This window comes from Podarcis muralis, chromosome 2, assembly GCF_964188315.1.
Source record: "Podarcis muralis chromosome 2, rPodMur119.hap1.1, whole genome shotgun sequence".
In the NCBI taxonomy this organism is placed as follows: Eukaryota; Metazoa; Chordata; class Lepidosauria; order Squamata; family Lacertidae; genus Podarcis; species Podarcis muralis.
In genome coordinates, this window is record NC_135656.1 from 7534613 (window position 1) to 7550083 (window position 15471).

Below are 15471 nucleotides of genomic sequence, written 5' to 3' on the forward strand. Positions count from 1 at the left end.
CATTGAGGGGCAGCATTTCAATATGAGGAGGAAAATGAGAGTGCCCCTAAATATTTTTTTATATAAAGAGTCTCATGCTCTACCGATGATGGAGCCTGCTTCTTCTCAACCTCACTCAGCAATGAAGCGGGACCCGAAGTGTGCCCAATGCCTGCTGCTTCCTGCCTTGCCAGGGGCTGGACTAGATGACCCCTGCGGGTCCCTCCCCACTTGGCGCTTCCGGGCGCTAGGACCCAACGCGCGAGGCGCCCGGCTGGGGGCGCGCCGGCCCTAGGACCCAGCGGCAGCGCCGCTCCTCCGAGATACACCTGTGCCTGGGGCGGCGGAGTTTCCCGCTGGCTCGCCCGGGGTCGGCGGCAGGTGAGAAGTCCGGCGGGCGGGACCCGCCTCCTCCGGGCTCCACCTGCGCCAGAGCGGAGGCTGCCCCGCAGTCGCGGCCAGAGAGCGCGCCGACCTCCGCGCCGAGGTGGTCCCGGGCGAGGTGAGTGCAGCCTCTCCGCCTTTGTGCTTCGGACTCCGGGAATCGGGGCGCGGACCCACTTCTTCTGGGACTGGGGAGCCGCTGGGCTGAGCTCCTTCCTTGGCCGGGTGGGGGCAGGCGCGCGTCCCCCCCCCCCCCAATCCTCGGTGGCTTTCCCGATTGAGGAGGAAGCGCATTTGGGGACAGGGTCCCGTGGGGTAGATGCTGAAGGCGTGGGGGGCTTGCCCCTGGAGTTGGGGTGAATTCGTGGCTATCCCCCCCAAAAAGTGTCCTTTGCTTCAACTGGTGATACAAATATACATTAGAAGGCTTTAATATTTTCCCTCTTTTTGCAAATCTCGTTTTAACCCCTGGCGATCCAAATAGAGGGGAGGGGCTTTATTTTTGTGTTTGTTAGTCTCGCTAAACTATTGCCTTGGGAAAGATGTCGGGGGGGCGGGTATGGTTCTGTTGCGTTGGAGGCGAGTTGATAGATGGGACCTGGCTACTTCAGATATCCTCTTTCTGCGGCTGCGGCTTCCTCCTGTCTATCTTCTCCCTCCCATCCCTCCCTCCTCAAACTATCCTGAACAAATGGAAAGCGGGTTTTGCCACTGGGAGTAAACCACCTTACTATCCATTCACTTGTCAGTTCCTTCCAGCCCTTTCCACTGAAGGTCATGTGGGGTCGAATATTGCGCGCGGACTGACTTGAAGGAGGGGTGGCTTCTTATTGTGACACAGTCATCGCACTCGGGTCTCTGGTTCACAGGTCCGACAGGTTTCGAACCAATACCGAAACCTGCAAAACTTGCTTGATCGGGGCAGAAAGCGGGGGTTGCTCCTGCGGATGTGTGCGCCACAGGAAGCGGCACTTTTCTCAAATCTCCTTCGACTCTGCCTAAAAGCAGGCTGTGGTCTGCGTCTCTGTGATTTTGAAATGCTGCGCCTATCCTGCATTAACATCATTCACAAGTGCACCCAAATACCCCCTGTGAGGTTCAAATGCTCATTTAGCATTGAAAATTTAGGCATGACAGCTTTTTGGAGTGTGTCAGCTTTGGGAAGGCTTGCAAGGTGCCCTTTATGTTGCAGTGATGATCCCCATTCCATTGCATGCAACTTTATAGACCAGGAGTAGCCAAAATCGTTCATTTCCACTGTTGTTGTTGTTGTTGTTGTTGTTGTTTAGTTGTGTCTGACTCTTTGTGACCCCATGGACCAGAGCACGCCAGGCACTCCTGTCTTCCACTGCCTTCCGTAGTTTGGTCAAACGCATGCTGGTAGCTTCGACAACACTGTCCAACCATCTCATCCTCTGTCGTCCCCTTCTCCTTGTGCCCTCCATCTTTCCCATCAGGGTCTTTTCCAGGGAGTCTTCTCTTCTCATGAGGTGGCCAAAGTATCGGAGCCTCAGCTTCAGGATCTGTCCTTCCAGTGAGCGCTCAGAGCTGATTTCCTTCAGAATGGAGAGGTTTGATCTTCTTGCAGTCCATGGGACTCTCAAGAGTCTCCTCCAGCACCATAATTCAAAAGCATCAATTCTTCGGCGATCAGCCTTCTTTATGGTTGTTGGACTCCAACTCCCATCATCCTTGGCTATTGGCCCTGCTGGCTGTTGCAGGTGATTGGAATTGGGGATGCAGTAATGCTCTAAGCTCCACCCGCAGTTGTTGTTGTAGTTGTTACTCCTATTACTAAAGAGAGACCAGGGAAAAGCAAATCTCAGAATGGACTTTCTCCAGACTCTCCTTCCTTGGAGGCTTTCAAGCAGAGGTTTTTAGGAACATCTGTTTTGGATGCTTTAGTTGAGACTTCTGCATTGCAGGGAGTTGGACTGGTTTACTCTTGTGGTCCCTTCCAATTCTGTGGTTCTAATTGTAGTGAAAAGAGTATGTTCAACAATGTATGCAGTAAGGGAGGTTGTATTATCCAGTATTGCAAGGGGGGGGGTGAGAGATGTTTGTTGGAGACTACCTAGTCCATGAGTAGGCAAACTGGGGCTGGATCCGGCCCAATCGCCTTCTAAATCCAGCCCACGGACGGTCCGGGAATCTGTGTGTTTTTACATGAGTAGAATGTGTCCTTTTATTTAAAATGCATCTCTGGGTTATTTGTGGGGCATAGGAATTATTTCATACCTGTATATTTTTTTCAAAATATAGCCCGGCCCCCCCACAAGGTCTGAGGGACAGTGGACTGGCCCCCTGCTGAAAAAGTTTGCTGACCCCTGATAGTCAGTTGATAATGGAGGCAACAGTTTAATCAGGAACATCTGTATCCACAGCTTAGACTTTCAGTAGAGCTTAGTTGCTTTGGACAACTTAGCACAAATGTCTAGGGAAGTTATTGTATCCATTTGAAAGATTGGATTGGCAGACACCACAATCCCACCACCACCAAACAACAAAAATAAAACTACAATTAGGGAAAGATTAAACGCTGTAGTCATGCCACTGATGTTTCTCTTTTGAGATGCGACTTGCCCAGTCCACCCAAACCCCTGTCACAAGTTGGGACCATTTGCTATCCCACTTTTTTTCCCCCTGTGAAAAGTATGCCCATGTCAAGAGAATGATTCAACATGTGCTCAGATCATGGGTCATTTTTTTGTCTTCAACACAGGGCAGCACTCACAAGATGGCAAAAGTGACAGTGATTACATTCATCTTCTGATGAGGAAAAAAATCTCGGTTGTCCAGTCTTTCTGCAGACAACTTGACGTGCAAAGTTGGCGCCTATGCATGTATGAACTGAGTCTGTGATCAGATTATACCACTACGTTACTGACCTTCCCCAACCTAGTGCCCTTTAGATGTTCTGCACTACAATTCCCATCAGCTTCAGCCACTGTGGACCAAAGATTAAAGATGATGGGAGTTGTAGTCCCATGACCTGTGGAGGACCACAGCCTATACTTGACTTTCTTTTTTAAAAAAAATGCAAACAAAAATTGCTTAGGGGGACAATGGCACCACAATATGTCTTCAGTAAGCAGTGCATTGCAAAGCTGCATTCGTTTCCGTTTCCTCCCCCTTCCCCCTCCCCAACTTTGCCTAAAGGTAGGTGAGCTGCTGCTGAGCATTAGATGTTTTCCCTTCCAGCCAGCCTCATCTCAATCATTTTTTCTGGAAACACTGAGTATCATCACCTCCATCGCACTGTAAGAACCAATGGGCTTCCATCGTTCCAGCAGATTTATTTACGTGTATGCAGATGTTGGGACACGGGTGGCACTGTGGGTTAAACCACAGAGCCTAGGACTTGCCGATCAGAAGGTCGGCGGTTCGAATCCCCACGATGGGGTGACCTGGAAGCTGTACGCCGGCTCCCTCGGCCAGTAAAGCAAGATGAGTGCCGCAACCCCAGAGTCGGTCACGACTGGACCTAATGGTCAGGGGTCCCTTTACCTTTACGCAGATGTTACAGGTGGATGGGGCAGGAAGAGAAGTCTGTGGGTAATATGATGTGCAGCTACCGCAAATGAAAAGCAGTTGATCAAAACTCATTGTTACACTGTTGTCTGGAGGTCAACATAAGGTTGTGGGGCAAGACTTCAGGGCAGTCATCCAGCGCCCCACTCAGTAGTATGAGCAAGAGAGCTCCAAATGTTGGAGGATTATCACAATTTGAAGTAATGCACATTGCCATCTAAGGTGCTCACCCAGCCACCCATCAACACCATTCAGTCCAGAGTCTAAATTGCGTGGCAAGTCCCCTCCCCCATGTGAAATGAAGACACTGGACACAGTATTTAAGGTTAATGGGCATAAAAGGCCACAACTTTATTGATTACAGAATTGGAAGGTATTGGCCTTAGGCATTGGCTCCTATCAACTACCCGGCATGGGGACCGGGAAGGGTTGTCCACAAGCCGTGGGAGTCCTGTTGAAGTACGCCAACTAGGATCCCACGGGTGTCACCGCTCTGGGGCGTGCCAGAGGCCCTTACCTCCCTAGGTTTCGGACAAGGCAACGCCCCCCGGAGTCCTCTACCGGACTACCCATTTCTTTTTGGGGAAGGTGATGGCGTTTCCTTCCCCCCTTCATTTGCATAACAATGACCCCTGCCAATGCCTAACCGCCAACACCAAATAAGTTGTGACGTTTGCTACGAGGTAGGCGAAAAAACCAAAAGGCTCGAAGTGTGCCAACTTGGAAAAATTCCTACCAGGCCCCTTGCGGCGACCAACCGAAGTCCATAGCAAGGTCAAAGCTACCTAAAACCTAATGGGTGGGTGGGTTGGGAAAAAACCGCTCAGCTGGCAAGGGGCAAAGAGGGCGGTCCCCGGGCGTGCCTAGTCTTAAATAGGCTAGGCCCCACCTCCCCGGTCCGCCGATTGGCGGGCCGGGTCGCTGACACGCCCGGGGATTCCCTAGTCTCGCGGGGGCAATGGCCAGCCCCCGCGTGGGATGTGGGAGGGATTTCTGCCCGCAACCCCCTCTCCTCCCAGGTCGGAAATGGCTATATCAAAACTGAATAGCAAAATTGCATGTGTTACAGGGGCTATGTGTGGGGGTGTCAAACTTACATTTCCAGAAATGCTGCAATAACTCCTCAATGAGCAGATGAAACTCCAGACTTCTACACTGTATTTGGGGGAAAGATCCATTGAGTTCAATGGGACTTGCTTCTGAGTAAATGTGCATAGGATCAGGCTCCACAATGATTTTTTTAAATGCAGCAGTGGTCTTGTCGAAGGCCAGTGCACACCTTTTATACAGGTGGTGAAGTTGTTGTGAGAGTAAACCATTTTTATTTTTATTTTTTTAAAGGATTACCTCGTGCTCTTTTCCCTCAGATGGAGGGAAAGTGGGGGATTTAGAGTACAATCCTGTGCCCATCTGCTCTGTGGTAAATCCTGTGCGATGGAGTTTATTCTCAGGAAAGCACCTATAAAGATTGCATCTTTAAAGTCTAGTTCAAATGAAGGGTTAACCTCTGTGCCAGCTAGACAGCCCTGCATGGAAAGGTTAGCAGCTGCTTGAAAGATAACAGCCTTTCTTGCCACAGAGTTAACTGATGCAAGACTAAACTTGCTAGATCGCTTACCTTTTCTTTAAAAAAAAATATTGGCTGATAGTGAGCAGTAACTCAAGGGGACAGCAGTGTGAACACCAAGGAACATTTGAAAGCACCATCACCTGCGGGCTTTGATCAAAACTTTGGCTTTCATCTTAAATATAAATATGTATGATTTCAAGTGGGGACTATTAGTGGGGGGGGGGGGTTCCAGAATCCCCACGACGGGGTGAGCTCTCGTTGCTCGGTCCCAGCTCCTGCCCACCTAGCAGTTTGAAAGCACATCAAGTGCAAGTAGATAAATAGGTACCGCTCCGGCGGGAAGGTAAACGGCGTTTGCGTGCACTGCTCTGGTTCGCCAGAGGCGGCTTAGTCATAGTGGCCACATGACCCAGAAGCTGTACACCGGCTCCCTCAGCCAGTAAAGCGAGATGAGCGCCACAACCCCAGAGTCGTCCGTGACAGGACCCTAACGGCCAGGGGTCCCTTTACCTTTACTCTTTTTTAAAACAAAGTACAGTGGTACCTCAGGTTAAGTACTTAATTCGTTCCGGAGGTCCATACTTAACCTGAAACTGTTCTTAACCTGAAGCAACACTTTGGCTAATAGGGCCTCCTGCTGCTGCTGCACTGCTGGAGCACGATTTCTGTTCTCATTCTGAAGCAAAGTTCTTAACCTGAAGCACTATTTCTGGGTTAGCGGAGTCTGTAACCTGAAGCGTATGTAACCTGAGGTACCACTGTAAAAGGGTTGAGGAGGATTAACAGCACAGATGCACAGAAGACCCCCTCCAGGTGCTCCTCTTATTGCACATTCCTGAAGATTTGTGCTCATGACGGTGTCAGGGCAGTTTCACCCAACCCCACCCATTTGCAATACTATTTGCACCTGCAAAAGTTTTGAGGGCAATCCTGCTGCCTCATTTCCAATCAGTGCATGTCTGGTAACTTCCTGCTCCAGTTCCGTAACTTTTCATACCACAAGCGTTCCAGGGTGATGGTGGAAGTGCCCTGCTTTTGTGGCACTGTAGCCTCTCCGGAAAACAATAATGTACCGGCTCTTGGGAAGCATTTCAGAACAACTTATGAAGCAGAATAAAGCCCCATTAATGCACATACCAGAGACGCATGTGGCGCTGTGGGTTAAACCACAGAGCCTAGGGCTTGCCGATCAGAAAGTCAGCGGTTCGAATCCCCGCAATGGGGTGAGCTCAGTCCCTGCTCCTGCCAACCTAGCAGTTCGAAAGCACCTCAAAGTGCAAGTAGATAAATGGGTACCGCTCCAGTGGGAAGGTAAACGGCGTTTCCGTGCGCTGCTCTGGTTCGCCAGAAGCGGCTTACTCATGCTGGCCACATGACCCGGAAGCTGTCTGCGGACAAATGCCAGCTCCCTTGGCCAATAAAGCGAGATGAGCGCCGCAACACCAAAGTCGTCCGCGACTGGACCTAATGGTCAGGGGTCCCTTTACCTTTTAATGCACATACCAAGAACACGTTGCAGAGAATGGCAGACAAGGAGATTTCTTTATCCTCTTCCCTTGTCATAGTAACTCTGAGTTGTGGGTGGTATTATATTGCTGCTCCAGATGCTCTGTTTATTGAGCACTCATCCTGATTTGCTTTCGGAAAGCTTACACAGAGTTTATATCTGAACTTCATTGAGCATTCACTTTCATTCATTTGCTGGGCAATTACATGACAACGATCATTAATCTTGATTTACTTTGCATTGTGTTTACACATTGTACCCTGACTGCTCGCTCCACACTTTCAAAAATGCATTTTTGCATTGTTTTCCTAATCCCAACCACAAAAAGTCTGTTTCCCATACCCCCCAAGTGGATTAGTTGCCCTATGGCAGGGGTGTCAAACTCAAATTCATCGGGGGCCGCATCAGCAGTTTGGTCACCCTCAAAGGGCCGGTTGTATCTGTAGGACTATGTGTCCACTCTTTATTATCATAAATAATAAATTACATTGTTACATTACAATAATAAATTATTGTCACTGCATTCAATTATTACTGTTTTTTGTAATAATGTAAGTAATAACTAGGGATGCGGGTGGCGCTGTGGGTTAAAGCCTCAGCGCCTAGGACTTGCCGATCGAAAGGTCGGCGGTTCGAATCCCCGCGGCGGGGTGCGCTCCCGTCGTTCGGTCCCAGCGCCTGCCAACCTAGCAGTTCGAAAGCACCTTCGGGTGCAAGTAGATAAATAGGGACCGCTTACCAGTGGGAAGGTAAACGGCGTTCCGTGTGCTGCGCTGGCTCGCCAGATGCAGCTTGTCACGCTGGCCACGTGACCCGGAAGTGTCTTCGGACAGCGCTGGCCCCCGGCCTCAAGTGAGATGGGCGCACAACCCCAGAGTCTGTCAAGACTGGCCCGTACGGGCAGGGGTACCTTTACCTTTACCTTAAGTAATAACTAGCTCTGAAAGCAGAAACATAGTCAGAATAATGGCAAGTAGATATTCAAATGTACAATTATTGTACAATTTATTGAAAAACTTACAGTACAGGAGAGAAGGGTTCAGGCAGCCGTTGGATCTGTCACATCACAGGATGGCATGCGCTCAATATAAAAACAAGTGGAGGTTTCCTGTGTAGAATGGCCGGCGCCGCTAGAGGGCAGACGTTCTCTGGCTTGTAGGCTGCCGCGCATGCGCTGAAGAGGCGGCTTTCTTGTGTCAAAAAAAAAAAGGCGAGAATAAAAGGTGAAGGCTGGCGGCCGGCGGCGGCTACACGGGCCACGTGACGAGGTCTGGCGGGCCGGATTCGGCCCGCGGGCCTTGTGTTTGACACCCGTGCCCTATGGTGACAGTGTGCTTTAATTCACTTTAATTGTGCAAACCTAAATTTCCCAGAATGCGCTTGAATTCCTCCCACAAAATACTGACAGTCTGGATGGAGGCGGAACCTGCTCCTCACCTCAGCCCCCCCCCTCCCACTGGAGTAAACTGGATGAATTGCCTCTTCTAGCATTCCATCAAAAAGCCTTCTTTGTCTGAGACATGGGCTGTTAATGTGCTCTGTCATATTTTGCAAGGCCTATTTCACAAGTAGCAAACCTAAGCCTACAATTATATCATCTGTTAATGATGGAGTGCTTTGAAGTGAAAGTAGCTTGCAGCCAAGTGTTTCGGCCCCAGGAACAATTTTCTCCTGGCATCCTGAATGCGTTTCAAAAAAGAGCGCCTGATTACTTTAAAGATTTCAGATTCCTGAAAGGCATGATTCTTGTGAGCCAGTGTGATGTAACTGGCAGTGGTTATCCAGATTTCCTATGGTCAAGGAAACTTGTTTATGTCAATTTGACCGCTGTGTTGCTGAATTTTGTAGAAGATTCTGGAATGTGCTCTGTTCACATGAGTGCCAGGCATTCTGACCAGTGGCAGAGGAACCCTCTCCGGCACCCAGGGCTGGGTAGCCCATACGGAGTGCGCATGTAGGGGAGGCCATAAGGACTGCGCATGTGTGGCAACCATACAGACTGCGCGCTCCCTCGGCCTCTCTACAGTTCCCCCCGAAGAGTTGGCACATCTAGAGGGAAAGGCATCTGTAGTGCTTGCAGCCAAAGGATTACAAATGCACATTGATTTCTCAAAACGATACCCTGGGTGTGCTGTACTTGGAGACCTTATCTCAAAGCTGCTATCTGCCGTGCCATTGCAGAAGCGTAGCGGCAGCCTCAGGTCTTGGCTGGCTATGCAGCAGGTGGATTTCTTGGTTTTTACACTGAGTTAAAATCCAGAATGCAATTGGACAGTGTTGGCTTCTGAAATTCTCAGATTTCATCTTTTAGGCAAATAATCCCTTTTGCCTTCACGCTCGAAAGGAACTTGACAGATGTGGCTACAATTGTGCCTCTCTTCACTCCATGTACACACATGGATGCCACTCCCCAGGGCGTTTATTATTATTTTTACTCCCAGTGTTTTCTTGGTGACAGAAAGATGCTCTTGAATACCAGAGAAGGCTCATTGGAGCAGTTAATAAGGGTGTAAGTAGAGGCCCAGGTGATCTGTGATCAGGAGCTCCTCCCTGTTTTTTTGTGTCTGATTAGGAGCGAGTTATTAACCCATCCTCCCCACAACCATTTCCCAATATAAATCTCACACCCTTTGACCCATGGCAGACATCCCTTTGTTCTTTGCCCCATGGCAGACATCCCTAAACTCGGCCCTCCAGCTGTTTTGGGACTACAACTCCCATCATCCTTAGCTAACAGGACCAGTGGTCAGGGACGATGGGAATTGTAGTCCCAAAACAGCTGGAGGGTCGAGTTTGGGGGTGCTTGCCCCATGGCAAGAAGGCTGATGGAAACCAGCTGAGGAACCTTCAGTGCTCATTCGAGAACATGTTGATGGCATTCCAGCTTTGGAAAAGGCTCATTGTATGGAAATTTTGTGGACTTTTCCTTCCTATCATTTGCTCATCCAGGAGATGCCAGAAGCTGTGATTGCAAGATTAGGGCGGGAATAGAGGCAGCTTCTAGGCAGGATTCTAGGTACAGTGGTACCTCAGATTACAGATGCTTCAGGTTACAGACGCTTCAGGTTACAGACTCCACTAATCCAGAAATAGTACCTCGGGTTAAGAACTTGCACAGAAATTGCACAGAAATTGCACGGCGGCGGCAGCAGGAGGCCCCATTAGCTAAAGTGGCACCTCAGGTTAAGAACAGTTTCAGGTTAAGAACGGACTTCCAGAACGAATTAAGTTCTTAACCCCAGGTGCCACTGTATTGTAATCTAGGCCATAATCCAGATTCCTATGGTTATCTCAGGTGTGGGGGAGCTGGACTCCAACTCCTATCAGCCTCAGCAAGCATCGCCAATGGCCAGGGATGGTGCAAGTTTTAGTTCAGCAACATCTGCAGGGCACAGGTTCCCCACACCTGGGTTATCTCCACGTTGCTGGTGGGATAAGCTTGGTGCTTTCCCTACATGCAAGTTTGCTTGGTGGTGGTTTTTTTCCATACAACGCGTTTGGCATCAAAATGCTAGCCAGACCCCTGACTCACTGGATTAGTCCTTCCAGGGACAATCCGATAAATATATATATTTTTAACAAAACCTGTTACAGTGGTACCTCAGGTTAAGTACTTAATTCGTTCCGCAGATCCGTACTCAACCTGAAACTGTTCTTAACCTGAAGCACCACTTTAGCTAATGGGGCCTTCTGCTGCCACTGCACCGCCGGAGCACGATTTCTGTTCTTATCCTGAAGCAAAGTGCTTAACCTGAAGCACTATTTCTGGGATAGCAGAGTCTGTAACCTGAAGCGTATGTAACCTGAAGCGTATGTAACCCGAGGTACCACTGTACTGATTTCCTGTCTGCAAATTAAGCCCCCTCCTGGAAGCATCTTGAGAGAGAAGCAACTTGCCTGAGATCAGATTGTGGCTGAGTGACATTTGAACTTCCTGCTTCAGTTAAAAGCAAGCAGTTTAGTAGGTTTAATCTGTTGTGTGGCTTGGTCCCAACTTGTTTAAGCAACTGCTGCTTCCACCGTCTACTTCAACCGGTAGTATATTATGAGTGGTCACATGGTGGTGTTGCCTTGAGATTCCTCAAGTCTGTGAATCACTTTCTGTTTCCTAGAGCCTTTTGGCACCTGCAGAAGTGGCTGGTGCTGAATGTGAGGGAAGTGGCTGCTATTGCACAGTTTACTGTTTCTCGGGTAGCGGCTGCCATGATTTATAGGCTCCAGTGGCAAATTATCTGTTTGCTGTAGCAACCAGTACTATTTTACAAGTACTACGCCTGGTTTGCTTTGTATTATTTAGTTATTTGTCACTTTAGTCATAAAAATGACGCAAAGCGACTTACAAACACAGTACAGTGGTACCTCGGGTTACATACACTTCAGGTTACAGACTCCGCTAACCCAGAAATAGTGCTTCAGGTTAAGAACTTTGCTTCAGGATGAGAACAGAAATTGTGCTCCGGCGGTGCGGCAGCAGCAGGAGGCCCCATTAGCTAAAGTGGTGCTTCCGGTTAAGAACAGTTTCAGGTTAAGTACGGACCTCCGGAACGAATTAAGTTCTTAACCCGAGGTACCACTGTAAAGGTAATGGGACCCCTGACCATTAGGTCGAGTTGCAGATGACTCTGTGGTTGCAGCGCTCATCTCGCTTTACCGGATAGCATGACTAAGCCGCTTCTGGAGAAACCAGAGCAGCGCACGGAAACTCTGTTTACCTTCCCGCCGGAGCGGTACCTATTTATCAACTTGCACTTTGACGTGCTTCCGAACTGCTAGCTTCGCAGGAGCAGGGACCGAGCAACGGGAGCTCACCCACGTCTCAGGGATTCGAACCACTGACCTTCTTATCGGTAAGCCCTACACTCTGTGGTTTAACCCACTGTGCCACCCGCGTCCCACAAACACAGTAGAAATACTAAAAACCAATATAGAAGAAATATTAAAATACTGTTTCAAATATTTCAAAATGTATTGCTCATTGATACAGAGAGAGAGAGAGAAGGAAGGAGGGAGGGAGGGAGGGAGGGAGGGAGGGAGGGAGGGAGGGAGGGCGAAAGAGATGCACAAATCGCCAAGACCAGAGACAGAGCATCAGAATCAATGCATACAAAGGGCACTGCCATAACTGGCTAGTTATAAACATCCCCTCTCAAAATCTGTACCCCATACATTAACATGGATTGTCTTCAGCCTAGTTGACAAATTGGGCAGTCTTTTATGATGTGTAATAATCCATGCCAGCCAATAAAAATGAAGTTAGGTTTAAAGGAGAGTTATTACTGATTCCCATCATTAGGAGCTGAAGAAATTGAGCTTGGGGGCTTATTTTATTGGATAAGAAGTGTGTGTGTACACACAGTTGATCTTCAGCTGTGACGCTGCCCCTGGCTTGCCCCTGAATGGAGAGACTGGGAGGAGGAGGAGGAGGAGGAGGAGGAGGAGGAGGAGTGGGGTGTAGGAACTTCTACTTTTTGCATGGCTGGAATGTAGCCAACTGCACAATGGTAAGAGTCATATCCGTTGCTGGGCACATTTCTCCCTCTGACCCTGCCCATCGCCAGCATGCAGCACCCAGAACATTGCCTGCCAGGGAATATAGCCCTTGGGCTGAAAACTATTCTCCGCCCCTGGTTACAAATGCAACACCCCTCTAAACAGGTGCAGCCCTTAATGCTATCAGTGCGTATATGTGAGCCAAGGTGTTTTCCTTTTTCTCTTTGTTCACCTTTGTATGAAATAAAAGCAAACACACACGGAAAACCTGGTGTGGTTCCTTTCTGCTTATCCTCATATGACTTGCTTCCTCTGCTCCACTGCGGCCGGCTTAGCCAGCCTTTGCTTGAAATGATGATTCAAGGCAATACTCTATTCTTTCTTCTCTAAAGTGTAATCCTTGGATGGTCTGATAATTGGAAATATGACCTATTACTGGAAATATGACCTGATAACTGGAAATATGGCTATTTTTGGAACCTGAACGTCCGGCGAGGATTCCACGGCTTCCGATTGGCTGCAGGAACTTCCCGCAGCCAATCAGAAGCAGTGCTTTGGTTTCTGAACGTTTTGGAAGTTGAACAGACTTCCGGAATGGATTCCGTTCGACTTCCAAGGTACGACTATGCCTAAGAAGCACAGTTTGGGACTCTGCTTGGCTTGTTTTCTAAGTGGACATGTGGTCTTCACATGCAAGCAGGTTGAGAGTAATTAAAAGTAGTGAAGAGGGAACTCTCCCCCACTTGATTTGTGGGAAGGGTACCTGGTTTGGAAGAGGAGGGCTTGTTTTGCATGCAGAACATCCCAGGCTTAGTTCCTGGCATCTCAGGGGAACTAGGCAGTGTGAAAGACCTCTTTCTGCTTGGGATCTTGGAGAGCTGCTGCCATTCAAACCATGGACATTTCTGAATGAAACGGACAGATGGTCTGAGGGAGTACAGCCTAGCTCCCTATGCAGCGCTGTGTGTATGAGCTTTGTCAGCAAGCATCAAGGTCAGCCCCAAACATTTTGCTGCCTGAGGCACCGTGGTGAAGCTGCATGGTCCGGTACTGGGGGGGGAGAGCAGGTGGGGGCATGGATGGCATGCATCCAGGGTGGCGTGGCATGCGTCCCGGGGGCGTAGCACACCGCCTGCAGAGCCATGATGCCCAGGGCAGTGGGGATTGCACAGCACCTATCCAGGGCAGTGGCCGCGATGGTACCCCCTCCCCGATGGTACTGGGGGCGGTGCGCTCTCCCCGCCCCTCCCTTCCTCCGCCAGTGCTGAGGCAAAGGACAAGGAAGTGCCCCCTCCCCTGCCTCCCCTCCCCTCCCACAGATACCTGCTAGCAAGGGACAGCATCCATGTCACCTGAGGGCAGCAGGCAAGCTTAAGGGAGGTATGGCAAGATATATGGCGCGCACACTCAGTTCTGCCACTAACTAACTAACTAACTAACTAACTAACTAACTACTTAATTATAGTGGTACCTTGGTTCTCGAACTCAATCCGTTCTGGAAGTCCATTTGGCTTCCAAAACATTCACAAGCCGCGAATGTTGGGCCTCATCAATAGGAGTATAGCATCTAGATCAAGGGAAGTAATAGTGCCACTGTATTCTGCTCTGGTCAGACCTCACCTGGAGTACTGTGTCCAGTTCTGGGCACCACAGTTCAAGAAGGACACTGACAAACTGGAACGTGTCCAGAGGAGGGCAACCAAAATGGTCAAAGGCCTGGAAACGATGCCTTATGAGGAACGGCTAAGGGAGCTGGGCATGTTTAGCCTGGAGAAGAGGAGGTTAAGGGGTGATATGATAGCCATGTTCAAATATATAAAAGGATGTCACATAGAGGAGGGAGAAAAGTTGTTTTCTGCTGCTCCAGAGAAGCGGACACGGAGCAATGGATCCAAACTACAAGAAAGAAGATTCCACCTAAACATTAGGAAGAACTTCCTGACAGTAAGAGCTGTTCAACAGTGGAATTTGCTGCCAAGGAATGTGGTGGAGTCTCCTTCTTTGGAGGTCTTTAAGCAGAGGCTTGACAACCATATGTCAGGAGTGCTCTGATGGTATCTCCTGCTTGGCAGGGGGTTGGACTCGATGGTCCTTGTGGTCTATTCCAACTCTATGATTCTATAAGCCGAGGCGCGGCTTCTGATTGACTGATTGGCCCCCGAAAAAATGCCGACAGCCGAAACAGACGTTCGGCTTCCAAAAAACGTTCACAAACCGGAACACTTACTTCCAGGTTTGCGGCGTTCGAAAGCCAATTTCTTCGTCAACTAAGCCGTTCAGGAACCAAGGTACCACTGTAATTAATTGTATATACAACTTAATACAGTGGTACCTCAGATTACAAACTTAATCCGTTCCGGGGGTCCATTCTTAACCTGAAACCGTCCTTAACCTGAGGTACCACTTTAGCTAATGGGGCTTCCCACTGCTGCCGTGACATTTCTGTTCTCATCCTGAGGTAAAGTTTTTAACCCGAGGTACTACTTCCAGGTTAGCAGAGTCTGTAACCCGAAGTATTTGTAACCTGAGGTGTTTGTAACTGTACAATGTAGTAATAAGCAGTTGTAAGTGGTTCGTGTGAAAATAAAAATGTCCATTAAAAACAGAATTACAGAAGCCACCCTGGGTTCTAATGGGATCCCAGAATGTCCCATTTTTGGGTCCAGTGCAGATCATCAGATAAAAAGACACTTGCTTTTGGTCTAATGCTCTCATGTGAATCAGCTGGATCGCACCAGAGCACCAAAAGACACTTGGAGGGGGGGGGTTAACTTGTGCTCTCGCACCACTCAACTGGCTGACTCCAGAGCTCAGGGCCAAAAAAACGAGCATCCCGAATGTGATCCTTGGGATATTGGGTATCCTGTTCTTGTTCCTTTGTGCTCCCACCTGTTGCTTCTACTCTCCCTGGGACCCAGAGGTGCAGAGTGGGTGGGCAGTGGGCTCCTACTGAAATGCAGGCCTCAGCAGGTTTGTGGCGGTGATCCTCTTAAAATAAGAAGGTTTATGT

The 15471-nt window shown here is 49.1% G+C and overlaps 1 protein-coding gene across 1 annotated transcript in view; it reads left to right on the forward strand.

Moving 5' to 3' along the window:
• The first annotated feature begins 317 nt into the window (after positions 1-317).
• The window catches only part of GALNT6 (polypeptide N-acetylgalactosaminyltransferase 6), a 57567-nt gene continuing 42413 nt past the window's right edge, over positions 318-15471 (forward strand). Inside the window, exon 1 of the mRNA XM_028721478.2 lies at positions 318-481. The gene's annotated coding sequence lies outside the window, so the exon portion shown is untranslated. The remainder of the gene's footprint in view (positions 482-15471) is intronic.